The following is a 25,545-nucleotide window of genomic DNA, read 5'->3' as shown; positions in this document are numbered from 1 at the left end:
GCTCACAGGAAGAAGGCAAAGATTCTAAAACTGCTCACAGGAAGAAGGCAAAGATTCTAAAACTGCTCACAGGAAGAAGGCAAAGATTCTAAAACTGCTCACAGGAAGAAGGCAAAGATTCTAAAACTGCTCACAGGAAGAAGGCAAAGATTCTAAAACTGCTCACAGGAAGAAGGCAAAGATTCTAAAACTGCTCACAGGAAGAAGGCAAAGATTCTAAAACTGCTCACAGGAAGAAAGCATAGATTCTAAAACTGCTCACAGGAAGAAAGCATAGATTCTAAAACTGATCACAGGTAGAAGGCATAGATTCTAAAACTGCTCACAGGAAGAAGGCAAAGATTCTAAAACTGCTCACAGGAAGGCAAAGATTCTAAAACTGCTCACAGGAAGAAGGCAAAGATTCTAAAACTGCTCACAGGAAGAAGGCATAGATTCTAAAACTGCTCACAGGAAGAAGGCAAAGATTCTAAAACTGCTCACAGGAAGAAGGCAAAGATTCTAAAACTGCTCACAGGAAGAAGGCAAAGATTCTAAAACTGATCACAGGAGGAAGGCATAGATTCTAAAACTGCTCACAGGAAGAAGGCAAAGATTCTAAAACTGCTCACAGGAAGAAGGCAAAGATTCTAAAACTGCTCACAGGAAGAAGGCAAAGATTCTAAAACTGCTCACAGGAAGAAGGCAAAGATTCTAAAACTGCTCACAGGAAGAAGGCAAAGATTCTAAATCTGCTCACAGGAAGAAGGCAAAGATTCTAAAACTGCTCACAGGAAGAAAGCATAGATTCTAAAACTGCTCACAGGAAGAAAGCATAGATTCTAAAACTGCTCACAGGAAGAAAGCATAGATTCTAAAACTGCTCACAGGAAGAAAGCATAGATTCTAAAACTGCTCACAGGAAGAAAGCATAGATTCTAAAACTGCTCACAGGAAGAAAGCATAGATTCTAAAACTGCTCACAGGAAGAAAGCATAGATTCTAAAACTGCTCACAGGAAGAAAGCATAGATTCTAAAACTGCTCACAGGAAGAAAGCATAGATTCTAAAACTGCTCACAGGAAGAAAGCATAGATTCTAAAACTGATCACAGGTAGAAGGCATAATTCTAAAACTACTCATACAGGAAGAAGGCCAAGATTCTAAAACTACTCACAGGAAGGCGGCAAGGATTCTAAAACTGCTCTAGGAAGAAGGCAAAGATTCTAAAACAGCTCAGAGGCTGAGCAACAGGAGGAAGGCAAAGATTCTAAAACTGATCACAGGAAGAAGGCAAAGATTCTAAAACTGATCACAGGAGGAAGGCATAGATTCTAAAACTGCTCACAGGAAGAAGGCAAAGATTCTAAAACTGCTCACAGGAAGAAGGCAAAGATTCTAAAACTGCTCACAGGAAGAAGGCAAAGATTCTAAAACAGCTCACAGGAAGAGGGCAAACATTCTAAAACTGTTCACAAGAAGAGGGTAAGGATTTTAAAACTACTCACAAGAAGAAGACAAAACAGGCTCCAATCACTCACAAAAAAAATGCTCAGAAAAAGGCTAAACAAGTTCCAATAACTCACAGAAAAAGGCTAAACAAGTTCCAATAACTCACAGAAAAAGGCTAAACAAGTTCCAATAACTCACAGAAAAAGGCTAAACAAGTTCCAATAACTCACAGAAAAAGGCTAAACAAGCTCCAATCACTCACTGAAAAAAGCTAAACAAGCTCCAATCTCTCAGAAAAAATTCAAATAAGTTCCAAACACTTACAGAAATAACCTAAACACACACCAATATATCACAAAAAGGCTAAAGCTCTAATCACTTACAGGAATAAGCTAAACAAGCTCCAATCACTCACAGAAAAAGGCTAAACAAGCTCCAATCACTCAGAAAATCTAAAGCTCCAATCACTTAGAGGAATAAAGCTAAACAAGCTACAATTGGCTCACAGAATAATGTAAACAACCTCCCATCCATCCCAGAATAAGGGTAAACAAGCTCCAATTACTCAGAATAAGGGTAAACAGCTCCAATCACTCAGAATAAGGGTAAACAAGCTCCAATCACTCAGAATAAGGGTAAACAAGCTCCAATCACTCAGACTAAGGGTAAACAAGCTCCAATCACTCAGACTAAGGGTAAACAAGCTCCAATCACTAACAAAATATAGCTAAAAAAAAACCCCTATCATCCACATATTAAGCCTAAACAAGCTCCAATCAAAGAATAAGGGTAAACAAGCCCCTATCACTCGCAGAATAAGACTTAAACAGCTCCAATCACTCACAGAATAAGACTAAACAGGCTCCAATCACTCCCAGAATAGGGTAAACAAGCTCCAATCACTAACATTATAAGGTTAAACAAGCTCCAATCACTCAAAGAATAAGGATAAAAAAGTTTGAGTTACTAAGACTGAGTCTAAACAAGCTCAAATTACTCCCAGAATAATGCTTAACATGCTCCAATCACCTACAGAAAAAGGACAATCAAGCTTCAATCACTCAGAGAATAAGGCTAAAGAAGATCCAATCACTCAGAGTAAGTCTAAAAAAAGCTCCAATCAATCAGAAAAAGACTAAACAAGCTCCAATCAATCAGAGGATTAAGCAAGCTCCAATCACTCACCAGAAAAGGCTAAACAAGGTTCAATCACTCACCAGAAAATGGCTAAACGAGATAATCAATACAGAAAAAGACTAAACAAGGTCCAATCACTCAGAAAAAGGCTAAACAAGGTCCAATCGCTCAGAAAAAGGCTAAAGAAGTCCAATCACTCAGAAAAGGGCTAAACAAGGTCCAATCACTCAGAAAAGGGCTAAACAAGGTCCAATCACTCAGAAAAGGGCTAAACAAGGTCCAATCACTCGGAAAAAAAAACTAAATGTCCAATCGCTCAGAAAAAGGCTACATAAGCTCCAATCACTCATAAAATGTCTACTAAACAAGCTCCAATCACTTACAGAAAAGCTAAAAAAGTTCCAATCACTAAGAAAATGGCTAAACAAGCTCCAATCACTTACAGGAAATAAGCTAAACAAGCTCCACTCAGAAAAAAAAGAATAAACAAGTTTCAGCCCCTAACAGAAAAGGGCTAAATAAGCTCCAATCACTCAGATGAAGTCTTATCAAGCTGCAATCACTCACAGAAAAAAAAGGCTGAACAAGCTTCAATCACTCAGAAAAAGGCTAAACAAGATACAATCACTTACATAAATAAGGCTATACACCCAAATCACTTACAGAAAAAAAGGCTAAACAAGCTCCTATCTCAAAGAAATAAGGTTATACACCCAAATCACTTCAGAAAATAAGCTAAAGCTCCAATCTCACAGAAAAAGGGCCAAACACTCTCCAATCAACTAAAGCAAAGACTAAAACTTCAATCACTTACATATAAAGAGCTATACATGCTCCATTAACCTACAGAAAAAAGCCTAGACAAGCTCCAATCACTTACAAAAAAGGTGGCTAATCAGCTCCTATCACTCACAAAACACTAATCCCTTACAGAGAAAAAGGCTAGACAAGCTTCAATAATCACAGAAAAAGGCTGAACAGGCTTCAATCATTCACAAAAAAAGCCTAACAGGCACCAAACACATAAAAGGTTAACAAGCCCCAATCACTCACACAAAAAGGCTAAGCAAGCTCCAATCACTCACAAAAAAGCTAAGCAAGCTCCAATCACTCACAAAAAAGCTAAGCAAGCTCCAATCACTCACAAAAAAGCTAAGCAAGCTCCAATCACTCACAAAAAAGCTAAGCAAGCTCCAATCACTCACAGAAAAGGGCTAAACAAGCTCCAATTACTTACAGAAAAAGGCTACACAAGCTCCAATAACTCAAAGAATAAGGCTAAACTAGCTCCAATCACTTAAAGAATAAGACTAAACTAGCTCCAATCACTCAAAGAATAAGGCTAAACTAGCTCCAATCACTTAAAGAATAACACTAAACTGGCTCCAATCACTCAAAGAATAAGGCTAAACTAGCTCCAATCACTTAAAGAATAAGGCTAAACTAGCTCCAATCACTTAAAGAATAAGACTAAACTAGCTCCAATCTCTCAAAGAATAAGGCTAAACAAGCTCCAATAACTCAAAGAATAAGGCTAAACAAGCTCCAATAACTCAAAGAATAAGGCTAAACAAGCTCCAATAACTCAAAGAATAAGGCTAAACTAGCTCCGATCTCTCAAAGAATAAGGCTAAACAAGCTCCGATAACTCAAAGAATAAGGCTAAACTAGCTCCAATCACTTAAAGAATAAGACTAAACTAGCTCCAATCTCTCAAAGAATAAGGCTAAACAAGCTCCGATAACTCAAAGAATAAGGCTAAACTAGCTCCAATCACTTAAAGAATAAGACTAAACTAGCTCCAATCACTCAAAGAATAAGGCTAAACTAGCTCCAATAACTCAAAGAATAAGGCTAAACTAGCTCCAATCACTTAAAGAATAAGACTAAACTAGCTCCAATCACTCAAAGAATAAGACAAAACTAGCTCCAATCACTTAAAGAATAAGGCTAAACTAGCTCCAATCACTCAAAGAATAAGGCTAAACTAGCTCCAATCACTTAAAGAATAAGACTAAACTAGCTCCAATCACTCAAAGAATAAGGCTAAACTAGCTCCAATCACTTAAAGAATAAGACTAAACAAGCTCCAATATCTCAAAGAATAAGACTAAACTAGCTCCAATCACACAAAGAATAAGGCTAAACTAGCTCCAATCTCTCAAAGAATAAGACTAAACTAGCTCCAATCACACAAAGAATAAGGCTAAACTAGCTCCAATCACTTAAAGAATAAGACTAAACTAGCTCCGATCACTCAAAGAATAAGGCTAAACTAGCTCCGATCACTTAAAGAATAAGACTAAACTAGCTCCAATCTCTCAAAGAATAAGGCTAAACAAGCTCCAATAACTCAAAGAAGAAGGCTAAACTAGCTCCAATCACTTAAAGAATAAGACTAGACTAGCTCCAATCACTCAAAGAATAAGGCTAAACTAGCTCCAATCACTCAAAGAATAAGGCTAAACTAGCTCCAATCACTTAAAGAATAAGACTAAACTAGCTCCAATCACTCAAAGAATAAGGCTAAACTAGCTCCAATCACTTAAAGAATAAGACTAAACTAGCTCCAATCACTCAAAGAATAAGGCTAAACAAGCTCCAATCACTCACAGAAACAAGCTAAACAAGCTCCTATCCCTCAGAAAAAGGCTAAGCAAGCTCCAATCACACAGAAAAGGGCTAAACAAGCTCCTCTCACTCATAGAAAATGGCTAAAAAAGCTCCAATCACTCAGAAAAGACTAAACAAGCTCCAATCACACAGAAAAAGGCTAAAAAAAACTCCACACACTCACAGAAAAAGGCTAAAAAAGTTCATATCACTCACAAAAAGGCTAAGAAAACTCATATCACTCACAAAAAGGCTTAACTAGCTCCAAACACTCACAGAAAAGTCTAAACAAGCTCCAATCAGACAGAAAAAGGCTAATAAAGCTCCTCTCACTCACAGAAAAAGGCTAAAAAAAGCTCATATCACTCGTACAAAATGGCTAAAAAGGCTATCACTCACAGAAAAATGCTAAGCAAGCTCCAATCACTCAAGAAAATGCTAAGCAAGCTTCAATCACTCAGAAAAAGGCTAGACCAGCTTCAATTAATCATAGAAAAAGGCTTAACTAGCCCCAATCACTCACAAAAAGGCTTAACTAGCTCCAATCACTAACAGAAAACGCTAAACAATCTCCAATCACTCACAGATAAAAAGGCTAAACAAGCTCCAATCACAAAAAAGGCTAAACAAGCTCCAATCGCTTACAGAAAAAAGGCTAAACAAGCTCCAATCACTCAGAAAATGGCTGAAGATCCAACAACTTACAAGGACAATCTAAAGAAGCTCCAATCCCTCTCTGGATAAGTCTACAAAATTTCCGATCACTCGCTAGAAAAGGGTACAGAATCTCCAATCACTCGCTGGAAAAGGGTACAGAATCTCCAATCACTCGCTGGAAAAAGGGTACAGAATCTCCAATCACTCGCTGGAAAAAGGGTACAGAATCTCCAATCACTCACTGGAAAAGGGTACAGAATCTCCAATCACTCGCTAGAAAAGGGTACGGAATCTCCAATCACTCGCTATAAAAGGGTACAAAATCTCCAATCACTCGCTAAAAAAGGGTACAGATTCTCCAATCACTCGCTAGAAAAGGGTACAGAATCTCCAATTATTCGCTAAAAAGGGTACAGAATCTGCAATCACTCGCTAGAAAAGGGTACAGAATCTCCAATCACTCGCTAGAAAAGGGTACAGAATCTCCAATCACTCGCTAAAAAAGGGTACAGAATCTCCAATCACTCGCTAAAAAAGGCTACAGAATCTCCAATCCCTCGCTAAAAAGGCTACAGAATCTCCAATCACTCGCTAAAAAAGGGTACAGAATCTCCAATCACTCGCTAAAAAAGGCTACAGAATCTCCAATCACTAACAGAAGACTGCTAGAGAAGCTCAAATCACTAACGAAAATTTTCAAGGTCCCTCTCTCGTGATAAAAGGGTAAAATCTACAGTATCTCAACACTCGAAACTTGTGTGAAGTTCTAACCAAACACTTAGGAATGCATGGAGTTACCATCGTCATACACACACAATGCACTGAATTCTTAGAGCAGGAGGAGGCCTGGCACCTCCACCCCCATATAATATTCAAAATCTACGGCAATGAATGATATAGCAAGCATGGTTTGTTTCTAAAAATACAAGAGAGGTCATGCAAACTTCAACAGAATGGTAGAGGAGGCTTGGTTCCTATCAATATAAAAATGGGATGGAACATTTCAACTATGGCAGAACTGACATGAATTCTTTGTTCTTATAATGACATGTCAGGAACATTTCAATATATGAATTATGTCAACAAAATCGTTTCAAAACTTCCTGAACTCGAACCATGGAAATATCATTTCATTAATGATGCGAGAAATGTTGGCCCAATGAAAGGATAAGTAAACTTCATTTTAACCATGAAATCCTGGTTCCTTTGTTCTTACAACAAAGGAATAATGGAAACTTCATTAAATCAAAGAAAAAAACAACAACAGATGATAACTCGGTTTTTCTTACACTAGTCCGAGGACGAAGAACGTTTGACCAAAGATCAAAAAGGAAGCAAGGAAGTTTTAAGTCTACAATGATAAAAATGTTCATAAGACTTCATTTCAAAATTGATTCGCGAAAACGAAGTTCTGTTCCTTGAACTATTCAAGAAAAAACATATACTAACTATATGGGAAAATGCTTCTAAAATCTATTTAAGTGGGTTTAATAACTTCATTCGTACAATGATTGAGAAAGTAAGGGTGAGGGTGTCTTGTGCTCTATAAAGTCAGCCAAAATATAACGACTGTGACTACTAAATAGGAACCATGGACAATCTAACACCACGATTGATTGCAAAGGTGAAGAGCGTCAGCTATACTAAAAAAGTACTATTTTCTACAATGATCTACAACAGTGTCCTCCCTAGCTTCACAAAAGAATATGGCTCCACTCTAGTGATTAACATTAATTTTAATGCATCTAAAATATACCTTATACACTTCAAATTATCAATCACATTCTTGGAAATGATATAAAATATGATGATTATTTGTCTTCCTCTAGTATGGAGTAAAGGCAAGTGGGTGGGGGAAACTGGTGTTACAATCGACATGGTCGGCATCAAATTTGGTATTTTGATAAAAATTCTCATCTAATAACATTCTCACTACCTATACATTGTTCGATTATTAAGATATAACGTTTTGCGTATCATCAAATTTTATAGCACCTTTTTTTGAGACAAAGGGATAAGAAAAACTACGAGAGAGAGAGAGAGAGAGAGAGAGAGGAGAGAGAGAAGAGAGAGAGAGAGAGAGAGAGAGGAGAGAGAGAGAGAGAGAGAGAGAAACCAAAACAAGTAGATTAAACAACCATGAGACAAAGGGAAATAAACAAAGCTAGTAAATAAACTGAGATAACTTGGGAGACCAATTTACCCTTGAAATAAGTAACGTAAGCATGGTTGATCAGATAAACTGTACATTCGATTTACTGACATATGCAAATTCTAAGACACCACAACAGCAATGAGAACAATATGAAAGGTTACACAAGCAAATGCCTTTCTGTATTAAATCTGATATTAAAAAAATCGAAAAAATAATGTAACGATTACGTACACAACAGAAAGTATGATAACGAGAGAGAGAGAGAGAGAGAGAGAGAGAGAGAGAGAGAGAGAGAGAGAGAGAGAGAGAGAGAGAGATCTTCTAAAGGATATTTTCTTATTTTAGTCATTTCTATAACCATACGAGGCTACATCTGATAATACTTCCCTCGAAGCAATTTCATGAGAGAGAGAGAGAGAGAGAGAGAGAGAGAGAGAGAGAGAGAGAGAGAGAGAGAGAGAGAGAGAGAGGATATTCTAAAAGATTTTTTTCTAATTTTATATTTCTACAACCATAAGAGGCTCATCTGATAATACTTCCCTCGAAGAAACTTCATTTGAGAGAGAGAGAGAGAGAGAGAGAGAGAGAGAGAGAGAGAGAGAGAGAGAGAGAGAGAGAGAGAGTCCCCAAGATAAGTAGCCTAGCGAGGGAGGTATCCTCCTCCTCTGGAGAGAGAGAGAGAGAGAGAGAGAGAGAGAGAGAGAGAGAGAGAGAGAGAGAGAGAGAGAGAGAGAGAGAGACCCACAAATGGGAGAAACTGTAGGTGAGGGTTGTGAGGTGAGTGTCGGGTTCAGGGAAGTGCTGGGGAGGGAATACTATATAGCCAGTAGGGGGTAGGGGGGAGGAGGGAGGGAAAGGCAGGAAGGCCTGACTGCTCTGGTGGTGGTGGTGCTGCTGCTTCTGCTGGTGGTGGAGGCGGCGGCCAAAGAGCCGTAACCCACAAAACCCTACTCCTCCACCACCACCACCATCACAACCCAGCTATACCGGTCTCATTCACAACCAACACCGCCTCCCAACAGATTCTGAGATATATACCAAAAAGAAAAATAAAGCGGCTATCGAGAAACTAAAGCAACAACACGGTCGAGTCTCGCTATCTGGCTCTCCTGTTGTAAAGATGGAAGTTGTACTAGAAGGGGATGAGAAGAGATGATGAAGAAGAGGAGTAGTAGGAGGTTTAGGGGTTGAAGGGGGGTTGTGCCACACTCACCGATCAGTGCTAGTCGTGAAGAAGGTTCTGTTGCCATCATGACACACCACACTAACGATATAAACTACACCATCACAATACGACAAACACAACTACCACCACTACCAACACTACACTACCCAACAGAGGTTTGAGCGGCGTGGCCCATCTGAGATATTAGGAGGAATACGGGGCTTTGAGAGCGCTAGAGAGAAAAGAGGCAAGAGAGACCGGGGGGGAGAGGGATCAGGACCCCTACGTAGGAACCCACGGGAGGCGCGAAGTGGGAGAGAGAGCGCGCAAGAGGAAGGGGGACAGCAAGGAGGAATGAGAAGGGGGAGACGGGGAGAAGAGAAAGAGTGGGGGGAAGAGCACGCCGGGAGGATGGCAAATGTGGGGAGGAGGGGAACCAGAAAGGCGGTGTTGCCATCTCTACCGTTACTCTTTATACACCCGGATTTTTCCCTGCAGCAGCAGCAGCAGCGGCGGCGGGGTGGCAGGAGCAGCAGAAGCACATCTGACCTTCTTGCCACTGTCAAACCATACTAATAATATGCCGAATTTCATATACTACTTCTAGTTGAAACCAAACCAAATCTCACGATGATGGCACGGTTAGAAACCTAGAAGAAATTGGCCCCAAAACCTACGAATTGAACGCCATAAAACACAGCTAGCCTCGGTAAAAATAACCCTAGTCGATACCTTACTACCACCATCACCATCCAACCCCCTCCTACCTATGTGATCCCATCCCCCATAAAGAGTCCCCCGTTCCCCAATTCCCCACTCCCCAGAAGGCCTGCCTGCCTGCCTGGGTCGTTGAACAGCCGCATAATATCTAGATGCTATTATTTCTCTAATTTGAAGACCACTGCCGCCAGCCATGCTCGACACCCGCTCCTAGCTCGCCATATAACTACCCGAAAATGCGTCATTTTCGTAACAAGACAGTAGATAGATACAATAGTCAGAGAAAACGCCATCGACACAAGAGGGGAAAATCGGCGTAGACCTGAGTCTATAACCGATTCCGTGGGAGCTCCCAAGGTCACTTCCGGAAATCTCCCAACGGTTTCTGTGCTTGCGAAGGAGGATCCAGTGTGAAGGAAAACAATACGAGTCGCCCGATGTATCCTAGGCGTGGATGGTTGACATGATAATTTCCCCAAAATTTCCCTTCATAAATATTAGCTTTTCTCAAGAAATTTCAAATTAATTAACTTAACATACGTTTTGTTAGCTAATATTAACCAGAATTAATGCTGCCTGATATTTGGTCGAAACCTAACGGTAATATCCATATAATTAAATTTGGCAACAAACTATCTTGGATTGGCAAGACACCCGAAGTATCAATAGCTTTTATCCGACAAGAAAATAATCAATGCGTCTCTCAATTGAGTTTATTTTACCCCTACGAGCGTCCCCTTCATTTTATGCGCGTGTGGCTACATCAGCAAAACTGTACTGAAAAGAAAAACTAAGATATATATATATATATATATATATATATATATATATATATATATATATATATATATATATATATATATATATAAAGTGATTCCTCTTCGCTTCTTCCTGTAACCCCCACCAGTCCACCACGAGTGAAGACTGGCCTTTTCTTGAGTACAAAAACTATTCGGTTATAAAACTTTTACAATTTACTATAACAAAATACTATTTCTTACAGCAACCCACCCCCTCCCCCTTTTCGTTAAGAAAATCAGTACAGCTGAACTGCATACGCCTGTTTCCGTTACCCATAGCCACCCAGTCTGGTGAAGAAAAAAAAAAAAAAAAAAACACCAACGGGCTCACCATAGATCCTCCACCCATCAACAACAACAACAACAACAGCGTCAAGCTCTACACACACACACGCACGCACACACACTTGGGCTATGCCCTTAGCATTACTTGCCCGCCCGTCTCACCCCATCCCACCAGCCCAATACTCCCTCTCAAACAACGTACCAGAAGTCTCGAAAACCATCTTCCGTTCGTTCTGGAGAAGTCGGGACACAAATGTCTCCTCTGAGGCATAAACAGACAGACTTGCCGAGCAGTCATATCTAGGACTAACAGAAAATACTTAGCAGCTAAAATTATATTATTCCTCTCTCTCTCTCTCTCTCTCTCTCTCTCTCTCTCTCTCTCTCTCTCTCTCTCTCTCTCTCTCTCTCTCTCTCTCTCTCTCTCTCTCTCTCTCTCTCTCTCTATATATATATATATATATATATATATATATATATATATATATATATATATATATATATATATATATATATATATATATATATATATATATATATATATATATATATTCGAATAAGCCATATATATTTTTGATACATTAATGTCTGGATTCTCTTAACGACCTCGGGATCAGAGCCCCAGGCGAAATCACACAAAGACAAGAGCTTGGCTCCGGCCGGGAATCGAACCCTGGTCGGCAAGCCTGTATAGACAGTGACTAAGCCACTTCTTCCAAGTGGCTTAGTCACTGTCTATACAGGCTTGCCGACCAGGGTTCGATTCCCGGCCGGAGCCAAGCTCTTGTCTTTGTGTGATTTCGCCTGGGGCTCTGATCCCGAGGTCGTTAAGAGAATCCAGACATTAATGTATCAAAAATATATATGGCTTATTCGAATATGAAAAACACGTAAAAATGTGCAAAATTTATCATATATATATATATGTGTGTGTGTGTGTGTATATAATTTGCTGTATGCTTAAACATACTAAACGTGCAAAAGCTGCAATCAATATCTGATAACTCAAAAAAAAAAAAAAAAAAAAACCTACGAGTATAGTTGGATTCATGCTTATAGCAAGTATTCATGCAAATACAAAAGAAATCACTGAAATATAATATATGTATGTGTTCCATACTGCTAAATTCTAAATGTTCTTGGTTCAAAACAAGAGACAAACAAACATAACATACATATGATTTCTGCGTTCACAAACACCAAGGGTAAAAATGTACAGCTTCACTTCCATTATTATTATTACTACTTGCTAAGCTACAACCCTTGTTAGAAAAGCAGGATGTTATCTAAAAGCCCAGGGGCTCCAACAGGGAAAATAGCCCAGTGAGGAAAGGAAAAAAGGAAAATAACATCTTAAGAAGAGTAACAATAAAATAAATATCATCAATATAAATTATAACTAAACAAGCGATAGAGAAATAAGATAGAATAGTGTGCTCGAGTGTACACTAGAGCAAGAGAATACATTTATTACACTTGTTTTTTCTAAGTAAAAAGGAAGAGGAATATTCGTTGTGAAAAAGTAACAAAAAGCATAACCAAAAACGTTACCTAACCTTGCTAAGAAAGTTTCTTTTTATAACGCCAATATGTTAAGGGAAAAAGCAGAAGTAACAAACTATAAATTATCTGCCTTAGCTTGAATTCACTTCTCCCTAGTACATGTATTCAAATGTCTGCTGTGATAGCTAGAACCACATTACTGTAATGTCATTAATTTCATAACTGTATATTGTATCTATTATTACTCTCATTATTATTAAAAGCAGAGAAATAATATATCTAAGAAATAAGAGCCAGAAATAGTGAAAATTCGATGAAAAAAAATCATAAGTTTGAAATTAAAGATAAAGCAGATATTCAAAGGAAACAAGATATCACAAAATAAACACAGAAAAATATAAACATACAATATTACAATAATTTACACTAGTTTCTCCTTTTCTAATGATATCCAGACCATCTTGCATTATGGCACTACTGAGAGAGAGAGAGAGAGAGAGAGAGAGAGAGAGAGAGAGAGAGAAAATCTTTCATTAATTTACACAAATTAGCTAAAGTATTGACCATACAATAGAATTTGTAGCAAATTGTAAACTGCAATTACTGTATCGAAAAATAAACAAATTTTCTGTTGGAGCCTTGGGCTTATAGCGTTGTTTTTCCAACTGGGGTTGTAGCTTAGGAAGCAATATCATTATTATCATTTCTTACTAAGCTACAACCCTACTTGGAAAAGCAGTATGCTATAAGCCCAGGGGCCCCAAACAGGGAAAATAGCAATAAAATAATAACAATGATAATGATGATAATAATAATCACAGCAGAAGGGTATTCCAAGTATCATAAAAATAATGATGAAAACATTTTCTGGCAATAACTAGAATTAAGATGAAATAATTATGTTGCACTTTACAACAAATTATGAAATATATATATATTATACATTTTATCATATATATATATATATATATATATATATATATATATATATATATATATATATATATATATAGTCTTAGGAAATTTAAATAATGTAATTTCTTACATTGTATGTATTTTACTGCACTAGGCCTACCTGCTCATTTCCTATCTGTCAATGTGACCCCAAGAAACAATGGTCCTCCAAAGAACAACAACCCAACCCGTCTTCTAAATGCTAGTACCATATAGAGTGATTAGCTGTATTTTAACCATTTCCTGGTATATTTACTTTTTGGCTACAAACCTTCACTCTGTACACACACACAAAAAAGAAAAAAAAAATAAATATAGTTCTGAGTTTCCACCGTCATAATCTAGGTAAAAATACCCCCGTAGCAGACCAATGGCTAACAAAATATTATGTGGCTTCAATCTTGTAACACCTTAATACCAGTAAATGGATTCAAATTGTTCATGGCTGACAATGACATGCCATACTTCAACTTGCATTATTGTGTAATGCTTTCAGGACTAACACGTTCATATCAAATTTCCCATTCATCTTTAAATCAGGAGAATGTAAACTAAAACCATATATGATATTAATAAATATTAAATTTAGTGATAACTGTAAAAGCCACATTTGACAAGGCAAAGCTATATGTAGCATTTGCTATCACATGGAAGTGACTTCCATACAGAAGTGTGTTAGAGAAAAAATAGATGAAACAATAAGGAAGGTAATGTTGTGGGATTTCACTATCATTCTAAAGTTAATTCATGAAGGTACCTTCCGGATCAAATATGACATCCAATAACCTATGAGTATCTATCATAACTTGCTAATGGAAAAGCAAGATGCCATAAGTCCAAGGACTCCAACAGAGAAAAAGGCCAGAGAGGAAAGGAAATTAACAAACTACGAGAGAAGTAATCAACAAGTAAAATATATCAAGGTTAGTAACATTAGATTAAATCTAAAACATAACAAAAAGTTATTTTGGTATAGTATCTGTTGGAACCTAATCACAAAAAATTCTCTAGCTCTTTTCAGCATAATGCCCTTCAATTACTGTAATCTCTCGTGAGGAAATTCTTTTAAATGATAAAAAAAAAAAAATTCTAACCTACACCATTAAGGAACTGAATGCAAGTCATTTAATAACATAAATAAAGTGAACCTAATACACTCCAGTAAATCGATCTCCGAATTTAATATTTAGTATGAGAAGTTTGATACACAAGAAGTATAAGTGTAAGACCAGTTAGGCAAACGTTACAAATTTAGCCATTTTTTATCAACTCCTAAATATCTAAAAAAAAAAAAATTTCAAGTGAATTTACTGCAAATTGTTCTTTTGTCCTAGATTTTGCCATAGCATCTGTACCATGGTCTTCCACATCTTGGATTTGAGTTCTCTTGCTTGAGGGTACACTCGGGCACACTAATCTATCTTACTTCTCTTCCTCTTGTTTGTTAGTTTTTATGGTTTATATAGGAAATATTGATTTTAATGTTGTTACTGTTCTTAAAATATTATATTTTTCCTTGTTACCTTTACTCACTGGGCTACTTTCCCTGTTGGAGCCCCTGAGCTTACAGCATCCTGCTTTTCCAACTAGGGCTGTAGCTTAACAAGTAATAACAATATAAAAGACAACATTTCCTCCAGGTACATGGATCAAAAAAATTCTAAAGACTTGACATGCAACATTATGGTCAACAATTTCAGAATAGATGGACCAGATGCATAAAACATTAATGATTTTGCAATCAAGATTACCAGAATTTTGGACCAAAAGCCTCAGCACTATGGCCTGGAATGTGATTGTGTCCCCATACCATAGGGAGAGAAACCCTGCAGTTGCAATATGAAGGTATAGTTAGAAGGTTGGACAGCAAGATGGAATAAAGAAAGAGGGAAGGCTAAAAGGTAAGGGAAGCTAGGTGATGAAAAGTTTCTGCACAGACTATTAAGTAATGCTTACACAGACGAAATATACTATTCATCATAACGCTTTTGAGATCTGGTAGGATTCAGCTGATTTACCCATAAATTACACCACAATCTAATTTTGGATATATTTGTCCAAAGAATTAATCAGCAAAGGTCTACCAACAAAGATCTGGGATTAGTGCAAATAAAAGTAGAATCATTTGCATAAGCAAGTTTACTTTGTAGACCAACCCAAATAGGTGTAGTAGACTGTGCTTTATACTTTATAACAAATAGTTACATACATGTTATTACTATATAGTATCCATCAGTAAATATTCTGCTAATAGTCAACCATGCCATAGTAAAACTGAAGTACTCTCTCCTACCTAACAAGCTTGTCTCAAAAACAAGACAAACTCCCTTATTATCAATTATTCCTTTACCAATTCTCCCTTATTTCAGTCTACTCTACTCACTCTTACTTATTCCTTTAAATGACCGAATTCCATTGTCTTATTGATTTTCTAATGAAGTATTAGACTCCATCCTCATACTCATAGTTTCTTCTATTTATTTACAATGTTCAAGTTTAGCCACAGCCTTACCCAATTAACAACATTTGGGGTGCATTCATAAGCTTTCAATTAATGAACCAAAGGTAATACATCAAAGTCATCAACTTAGTAATGCAAATCTTCCGGTGTTCATACAAACACTATAATTCTTATCTCTTACAACTACTGTACTAGCACTGTCCATCTGACGTTCATTCAACTTTCCCTTGCTGGGTGTCAATGTAAAATTAGTCACCTCTTCTATAATTGTTTGTGTTAATGATACCAATCTTCATGTTGGTATTATTTGGATTAGATCATGGGTGGTGTTATAATCTAAAATTGTAGACTATTCCGGAAATTTGCCATCTTTATTTTTTACAAAAACTTTCAGAAGAATAAGCACTGCCCTGGAAGCTTCCTAAAGTTATGAAGACTGTGACCTAAAGCTGACAAATTACATGAATGAAGTGACACCCTGCAATTAACATTAAGTTAACAGATGGAGCTATCTAATTTCACTAAGGAAGTTATGAGATACTCCTTATAGATCTTTTCTTCACTATGTAACATAACTGAATTATCCAACCATGAAGACAACTAGTCCACAACAAGATCACCACGACGAATTTCGTCTTCAACACATTGTCCACTAAGGAAAAAATAAAGAATACAGAACCGAGTAACATTCAGATTCACAGAAGCCTCATTATGATTGATATCTAGGGCTGTTTTCCTGGTCCTGTCTCACATAGAAAAGCCGTGCACCCTGTAGGACCTACAAGAGTATTTGTTGTATACATTATTAAATATTTAGAGTATTGTATCCTGTAGGATCTTCAAGAATATTTGTTGTATACATTCTCAATTATTTAGAGTATTGTACCATGTAGGACCTACAAGAATGTTTGTTGTATATATTCCCAAATATTTAGAGTACGGTATCCTATGGTGTAATCCCATCAATTGTCTACTCCATGGTATCATAGGTTTTCATGAAAAAGAAAATCTGCAACTCCTTGAAAACCTTTTTATCATCAGTACTTTGGTTGTCTAATGGAAGTTTGTTATACTGTACAATCATGGGATTGCATATCTTTAAGCTCTGGAACCTACAGTACAGTCAAGGTGCATTTTGGCTATAACATATTGAAACCCTTCATAATCATTCTCATGTCAACACATTTTGTAGCACTTCTCTTAGATATTTTGGATGTCCAATTCTGATAGCTAGAAATGTCATTGCACATGCTATAGAATTTACTCTAGCTTTAATATATAGCCACTTTAGATTCATCTGTACAAGGGTACAGAGGAGCAAGATTAATAATACATTACAAAAAAGCCTGGGTATTTCTATGACACTTTACTTGACTTTTGAATCATTTTTTATCCGGGCCATCACAGCTATAACACTGAGACAAATGCAATTAACCCTCTTTATATTACATAGATTTTTAAATTTTTAACTATAACATAAGTGATTTGGAAATCCCGTCTGAACGCTTAATAGCGAAAGCAGGGATACTTGATAAACCGTCAGACATAGACATAGAGTCTGTAACCTCTGGCTAAAGTTGCAGTAAGTATATAATAATAATTAAATAAGCGATAAAGATAAATTCAAGCAATCAAACAATGAGATGCAAGACCAATCATAATTTTCCAAAGTTGTATTGGAATTATGAATTTGGGTCAGAAGGCCACTTAAAAACTATGTGCAATGGGGGGGGGAACCCCTGCAGTTACAATATGAAGGAAAAGTTACAAAAACGGTTGAAGAAAGGAAGGGAGGCATGGTAAAAGACTATGTACATATAATTGTCTACCGGGTAACCGAGCCTTTTAATTTCCACCTCCTTTCGACCTTATTAATCACACTATATAGCAGTGTTGGCCACTTGTGTCAACTATTTCAATCTATTTTTAATCCTTGCATAATCTTCTGCAAATCCCACACCACCTCACCCCCATCCACACTCCTCCCCCTAACTGGCATTTTCTTACCGCTCTTGATTGTTTCAACCTAGTCTTCTTATTTACATGGCCATTGTAGTTCCGACAAGCTTTCCTAGCCTATTACTTTAAATATAATGTACACCAAATTCTTCTTATATCTTGAATCTCCCTCCTTTCCAGAAGTGATTACCAGCAATCCATCTCTTGATCCTCATCAAAGTACTTTCCAAGTCTCTCCTCTTCCCTCTAAGTGTCCCACTTTCTGCCCTATATAATAGCACGGCTTTGATAACTGTCTTACGGGTCTTCGTATTTTGAAATTTAAGGCATTTTCTTGTCTAAAACAACTTCAGTTATACCTCTCTCCATTGCATGTTTCTTTCACAAACTATCTCACTCCTCTATTATTAGTGATCCCAAGTCAAACTCATTGTTTTATTTTAGCACTGTTCCATCTTCATCTTGAATGTTTAATCTTCATGTCTTCTCTAGTAATAACGATGAGCTGTCTTCCAATTTTTACGTTCAGTCCTTCCCTCCCTATGTTGAATTGAATATAAAATTCTTTTAGGGCTCCTTTCCATGCTAAATACCTTACATCAGCAAAACTACCATGCACTGGGGTCTTTCCTATCATTAACCCAAAATATTGCTGTATATCTATCACTCTTAACCTTCCTTCGTACTATTAACGCTAGTATCATGAATACAGTCTCCGAAAGCTCTTTTTCACTTATAGTTAGCAATGTTTAACTAACACCTGTCTCCTTTTTGTTTAAATAACTTGATAATCCATACATCTTTCCCGTCCCCTGGCCTTTCCTCTACATCCCTGATCTTTTCCAATTGTGCTTGCATCAACTCTTGCCTAGATTTTCCAATGCGTTAATCATTTCTACTGTTACTTCTAACTTTCCTGTACATTTACTTACTTTTCCTTTCTTTATGGCATTCTCAACTTTGATGTTTACTACTGGTCCTTCTACTGAAGGGACATTTTCCACTTCTTAACACTCATTCTCAATGTTTAATAGTCATGGGAAACTTTCCATCTTTTAACCTCCTCTTCCAATATAAAGATATCTCCATTTTCATCTTTAATATTTCCTACCGCTCCTATATCCTGCCCGTCTTTTCTTCTTGCTTCAACAATTCTGTAGCTTATCTCCCTCTGGTGTTCCCATCATCTCTTACCACTCTCTTCCTCATTTTTCTATTTGCATAGCTGACAATCTGTTTCCTTTTTATCTGTCTACACTCCTATATTTACCATTGCCAACCTCATGATTAATACTGTACAGTATAAGTAGCCAAAGATATTACCAAAAGAAAATACAGTTTCAAGAAGAGAAAAAATATTAAACATTACGAAAAACACCCTGCATACTTGTTTTCTCTAGATAACATTTCCTAACATACATTGACAAAGTATTTAGCATACTGTACACTTCAGTACCAATGTGCTCCCCCTAAGAAGAAAATATAAGCTAAAAATATTAGAAAAGGTTCTTTTCCCCATACTTTGAACAGCTAGTGCATTGCTCAATTTTCACTTCCCTCTTTAGCGCTTCCTCTACTGCCTTTACTTTACCTAAGGAGCTGAATGTTAAAGACATTGAAAAATAATTAAAAGGTTTACGAATGGAAAGGCAGATACATCACAGGTCATACGCAACATTACGAGTAAAGTGTCAATTGTGTGATCGACAGGCTGAGAAGTGTAAAATGCTGTCTGGATATGGGAAAGGTATCAAATGAACATAGCCAATGGTAAGTATATCAGTGAGAAGTTAAAGATAACATAAAGGTGGCTGATTGAAAGAGAAAAAGGTACAAGAAAAAATCTATTCTAGTAAAAGAGGAGGGAAAGGTATTTTAGAAAAAATCTATTCTAGTAAAGAAAGACAAGTGTTGTTTATATGAAACAATCATCTGAGAAATTTGAGAAACATTAGATACGGCTGTATAGTGTGTGATGTACTGTACATGAACCCAAACACGTCTAATGATAACATTGACTGAAATGTAATACGGATGGTTTGAAGGTGGTAAAGTATTTTTTTTTTTAAATTATTATGAGATAAATAATGCCACAAAGTAAAGCACATGTAAGAATATGAAGAAGAGACTTATTTGAGGGCTGCAAATTGTAGAATAGCTGATGAAGAAAGTTATTGGGTTACACAAGATAAAATATAGCAGACTGGATATGAGTACAGTATGCAAAATGCTTAAACCCAACGTTAACAAGAATAAGGATAGAGAAGTAAAAGACAAACATGACAGAATGGAAGAAAGCATGCAGGTGTTTAAAAAAGTACAGTAAGCTACTGTACACATATTGAAGAGTAAATGTAAACAGGCAGGGAGATAGATTACAGATACATTTCAGCTAAGGAACAAGAAATGGAAATAATTGAGGACCAAGAAATAAAAGTTAAGTTGGATTAAGTGAAGATACAAGCTTCATTTCATGAAAGCAAAAGATCAAAATTTGAATAATGTTAACATCAATTAAGTGTAGTATAGTAGTGATGTACATGAGCAGTAAGGGGAGTTGAAAGGTTGCCAAATGTAGAATGGGGATATGATCAGAGTAGAGGGGCTAACATGTGTACTGACCAGTTATGTTTGAGGTTTGCCAGCTTGAATAAAGAATGACAATATAGGTTAATGAAAGGGTCCAATGACATAATTGTGCCCAGGCAATTGGTGTAAATATATATATATATATATATATATATATATATATATATATATATATATATAAATATATATATATATATATATATATATATATATATATATTTCTATGTTACAGGTGTACTGCATTCAATTTCTAATACATTTCATTCCCGAGGGTTAAACTTTGAGGGAAAGGACGAAAAATGTTGATGTGTTACTACAAAAGGCCTTTGCCAACGGCCATTCCAGCCAGTATTATAGATTATAATTAGCATTAATCTATATAAATCATGCTACAATTCCTCAGGTAACTAGTACTGATCAACACAGTTTATGATGTGTGTTTAGGGCACTTTGCCAAATATTGAAATTCCCTGCAAAAATTGGAAGCATGTACAATGTTCCAAATCATAAATCTGTATAGACAAAAGAAGGTAAGGAAGTCGGGCCTATTTTCCCGTTAAAGAAGTATTTCATCGGCACAATTCATAAGAAAGCTTCTTGGATGTCCTTTTATCGCATTACAGACAAAAGACAGTTCAACAGTAATCATTAATGTGCTGTCTGGAAACATTAGCCTACAATTGGAAACTGAAAACATCAGATTTGATAAGATACAATTTATCTATCCAAGAGCTAAGGCTTAGTCGATGTGTTTTGAATAATGTTCTTACGTTGGCCTTCTACAACATTTTGATATAGAATTGATGATTAAATCTCTTAAGTCCTACTTAATTTGCACCTCACTAACATGAATGACCCGAAAATTTACTTAAGTTCTTTATCTTTGTTAAGTTTCTTTTATTTAGATAACTTTTGTAAACCTGGATGGTTTCCTTGCTGTATACATTCAGCCTTAGATTGGAAAAATTAATTTTCTAATAGGGGTTGCAGATTACTAATCAAAGTAATTGTAATAATTATATCAAAAACAAAAGTAATAGTTATACCATAAAAATATAATTAAATCATTATTTGATCATTGTGGGTAAAATGTGTATATATTAAATGGTTTGCCACAATAATAAGTCATAGGACTGACTACAGTATATTTTAGGGAATACATTGTCATTTTCGTAAACAATTTACACCTGTTGAAAAAAATCCTAATACATCAAAAATGTATTAATATACAATTTTTGGGAAATCGATAAAGTTGATGTAAAACTACAGGGGCCTTGCATACAATATTTATTCATTATTCCTTTTTAACTATGAACCAAGGTCTTCCGAATAAACCTAATCATACACCATTTTACAAGACACATGCTGACCATCTAATGATTGTATGAATACAGAATACAATAAAATAAATAATTCTGCAGATACAACTTGGCAAAGGCCTATAATCAATATTATGGAAAAATTTATTAAACGGAAAAATCCCATACCAAACACAAGAACCCTGGTTATAGAGCACAGAAAAATATCTTGGCCCAAACACGACATCCGTTTATAAAGCTCGGAAAAATATCTAGGCCCAAACACAAGACTCCCAGTTATACAGCTCGGAAAAATATCTAGGCCCAAACACAAGACTCCCAGTTATACAGCTCGGAAAAATATCTAGGTCCAAACACAAGACTCCCAGTTATAAAGCTCGGAAAAATATCTAGGCCCAAACACAAGACCCCCAGTTATACAGCTCGGAAAAATATCTAGGCCCAAACACAAGACCCCCAGTTATACAGCTCGGAAAAATATCTAGGCCCAAACACAAGACCCCCAGTTATACAGCTCGAAAAAATATCTAGGCCCAAACACAAGACCCCCAGTTATACAGCTCGGAAAAATATCTTGGATAACTAGGCTTCAACTGTCCTGTAGACTAATAAAAAAAAAAAAAAAAAAAATCTTAAAATTACGATATAAATTACCACAGCTGAACTGCCAACATATATACTAAAAAAATTCTAAATTTAAACTTGCTATGCTATTATTGCAGCGACAGTGAAAAGGCATTTAATAAAACTAAAAGAGATTACCTAATTTTGTACGATAGTATACAGCACAACCATTGCTTACACATAGGCTTATTTTATATTAAAGGAAAAATGTCTTTAGTTTTAAACAAAATCAAATTTAAACAAAACCTCAAAACTGGCAAATATTTCAATTAATTCATTCTTAAGTTCTCTTCAACTGTACAATGAACTATCATTATCATCATCATTATTATAAGCCAAGCTACAACCATGATAGGAAAAACAGGATGCTAATAGCCCAAGGGCTCCAACAGGGAAAAACAGCCAAGTGAGGAAAGGAAATAAGGAAATAAATGGCATGCTAAGCTTAGAGGTAGCATGTCACAGCAAGCCATATTTTGCCTCTTAAGTTTAAGAGCATTTTAACATTAATATTCATCCACTCAACAAGACTCCAAGACAGAACCAATAACAGCATTGACCTAATTAGTTGCAAATTCCAAAACTTTTAGTTTCCTATGGATAGGAAATATGACCAAACAGATATGAAAGAGTTAATATAGGCATGTAATATTATAACTAAATAAAATTTAAAGTAAAATTTTCTATAATAGCTATATGCTAATGAAATCATATGGTAATAAATGTAAAACGTATTCTTCAAAAAATGAATACGCAAATATTTGTAACTTTGCATTTGAAAGATATGAGCTTTGTACAATAATATTTAGTATAGAAATGTAAATATGTACATATTGTAAAATTTAACCACAATAATTTATCAATAAAAGAAAAAAATGGTTGTTAATTGTCTTTTATGGGTTGTGGCGGCATTTTAAATATGAAATATGTATGTTTTGGAATAGCCTACAGTCTGTGTTGACCTAGATCTTGACTAGTGAAAATTATACATATATGAAAGCACTTTGAATAGAAAAATAATATAAAACAAAGCCTGGACAGGGTTATTCTTACATTAAATTCTCACCAACAATCATATCTAAAACTAAATCACTTACAGAAGGATTTATCAACATTGTTCATCTTTAAACAAATCTTAGAAAAATACGTAGAAATAAAATCTTATGAGCTAATTAGTCGAATTGTGAACAAAGGCTAAAATAAACTAAAGCTACAGGTCGAGAGTTATAAACAATTGTGCTAAGTTACAAGTAAATATTACAAATCATGTAAGGGTTATGATAAAATGTTAGATAAAATGTTAGTTCATTATAAAGGCAAATGTTACTGGGCCACGAGTTGTAGCCAAATATTCCACAACAATGAAACATATGTTAAAAGGCCCAGAATTACTTGAAATTGTTTTCAGGTCTAAAAAATAGGGAATGGCTATAAACAAATATAAGTAAATCTAAAGTAAAATGTTACAGGGAAATGTGATTGGTCACTTATGGGCGATGGTTATAAACCCATTTTAGGTGTTGTTATAAAACTAAAAACTGCAAATGTTATGTGGAACGTTAATTCCACGTCTAAAAATTAGAGAATGGCTATAAACAAATATAAATAAATCTAAAAGTACAGTGTTACAGGGCAATGCCATAGGTTACAGGAGTTATAGACATTGGTTATAAGCCCAACAAATACATGTGTTATTCTGGAATGAAAACTGCAAATATTATAAGGTAAATGTGTATTAAAAACACTATTCCAGCTGAAAAGACACAATTCATCTCCGAGGAACATTTTCGCCCTTACGTTCCCCTACCACAAGGGCGATTCTCCTCTTCAATCCACCTGACAATTACGCCTGTATGACACGCGACCGGCTGCTCCAAGAATTTCGACCAGAAACCATCACCTTTCCCTCTATATATATCACTATCTATACAACGACACTTCTAACGCTTCTAACAACAACAAACGTTAGAAATGGGCGAGGAAGAAATTTCCTCTACGGTGGGGACTAACTTTGACTTTGTTCGCCATTGAAGACTTGGCTGGATTTGATATGGTCAATACCCTCACTTTATCATCAGCGCAAGGAAGGAGGGTTTTGCGGGACAAACGGAGCTTCAGACGCTCTACATCTTCCTTTCACACATTCACTGATATATATTGTCGTCGAAATACTCACCTAATGCGTCCATGTGGCAGTTATATAGATTAAAAACACAATATTATCCCACAATGTCGATGCCGCTACTATGATAGATGTTACTTTTCACACGCCATACTACAAACTCTTCGAAAAAGTCACAAACGCCTATTCTATTGTGGGGTTTCTATCCGTATTTTGATTACTTACCGAACATATTTCCGTTTTTAGCTTTCTTTATTATATAAAAAGATTATCTAGATCAAACTACAGGCACAATGTTAAATCACTCCATTTTAAAATGATTCAAGTAAAAAAAATCTTAAAACTTGAAAATAATACTGGAACTCTCATCAAGGCTTTAATCAGAATGACCTAGATGGGTTGTGTCGCTGACGGCGATTGGCTGAGACTTGCGATGGTAGGGGGATGAGGGACCCAATAGTAGCGCCAATCGAAACGAAGTTTACTCGGTTTCTAGGAACGATTTGCTGTACAGCGCCCAATCAAAATCGAGGAACAACTAGGGACAGTCAAATCAAAGCTTATAATAGTTAAAACTTTTTCTCTGATAACAATTACTGCATAAACCTTTTTTTATCAAATATTTAATTTCTATTACTTATTTAAATTTATTTAACTTAAATTTCTTGCTTTTTAATACGAAGCTTATTAATTCTTTAACTACGTTAACTGAAATTTGATAAATCAGAGCCATAGGCTTGTAACATGAGATATATTGAGATTCATGATCTGGTAAATAAAATGGAAACTTTAATTTCATGGGAATAAATTTATGATACTTTATGAAGGTAGTGCTTTGATTAAAGGATTTGCTATAAATATCTGACTTAAAAACAGACGATTTTACAGCGTCGTCTGCTGGAGTGACAACAAACATGGCTGGTGACGTCTGGCACCATTCGGTCTGGCTGTCATTTTCATCATGCACCAGAATCAAAAGGAAGCAGTGCATTGGCTCCCGCTGTAACTGAAAAATTAAATATTACAGCAAATAAATTATAAATTTGACGAC

General features: G+C 36.1%; 1 protein-coding gene across 5 annotated transcripts in view; it reads right to left on the bottom strand.

Moving 5' to 3' along the window:
* kis (kismet) overlaps nucleotides 1-24,869 on the bottom strand; it is a 140,386-nt gene extending 115,517 nt beyond the window's left edge. For 2 of the 5 annotated variants that reach the window (XM_068385441.1, XM_068385446.1), the window contains exon 1: nucleotides 24,549-24,666. The gene's annotated coding sequence lies outside the window, so the exon portion shown is untranslated. Of the gene's footprint in view, nucleotides 1-9,206; nucleotides 9,363-24,382; nucleotides 24,505-24,548; nucleotides 24,667-24,719 lie in introns of those variants that run through there. The other 3 variants (XM_068385444.1, XM_068385445.1, XM_068385443.1) reach the window with 3 other exon arrangements.
* Nucleotides 24,870-25,545: the final 676 nt, after the last annotated feature.

The sequence above is a fragment of the Palaemon carinicauda genome, chromosome 13, assembly GCF_036898095.1.
Source record: "Palaemon carinicauda isolate YSFRI2023 chromosome 13, ASM3689809v2, whole genome shotgun sequence".
NCBI lineage: Eukaryota > Metazoa > Arthropoda > Malacostraca > Decapoda > Palaemonidae > Palaemon > Palaemon carinicauda.
Note: the sequence above shows the minus strand (reverse complement) of the source record. Positions and strands in the feature narration are given on the sequence as shown.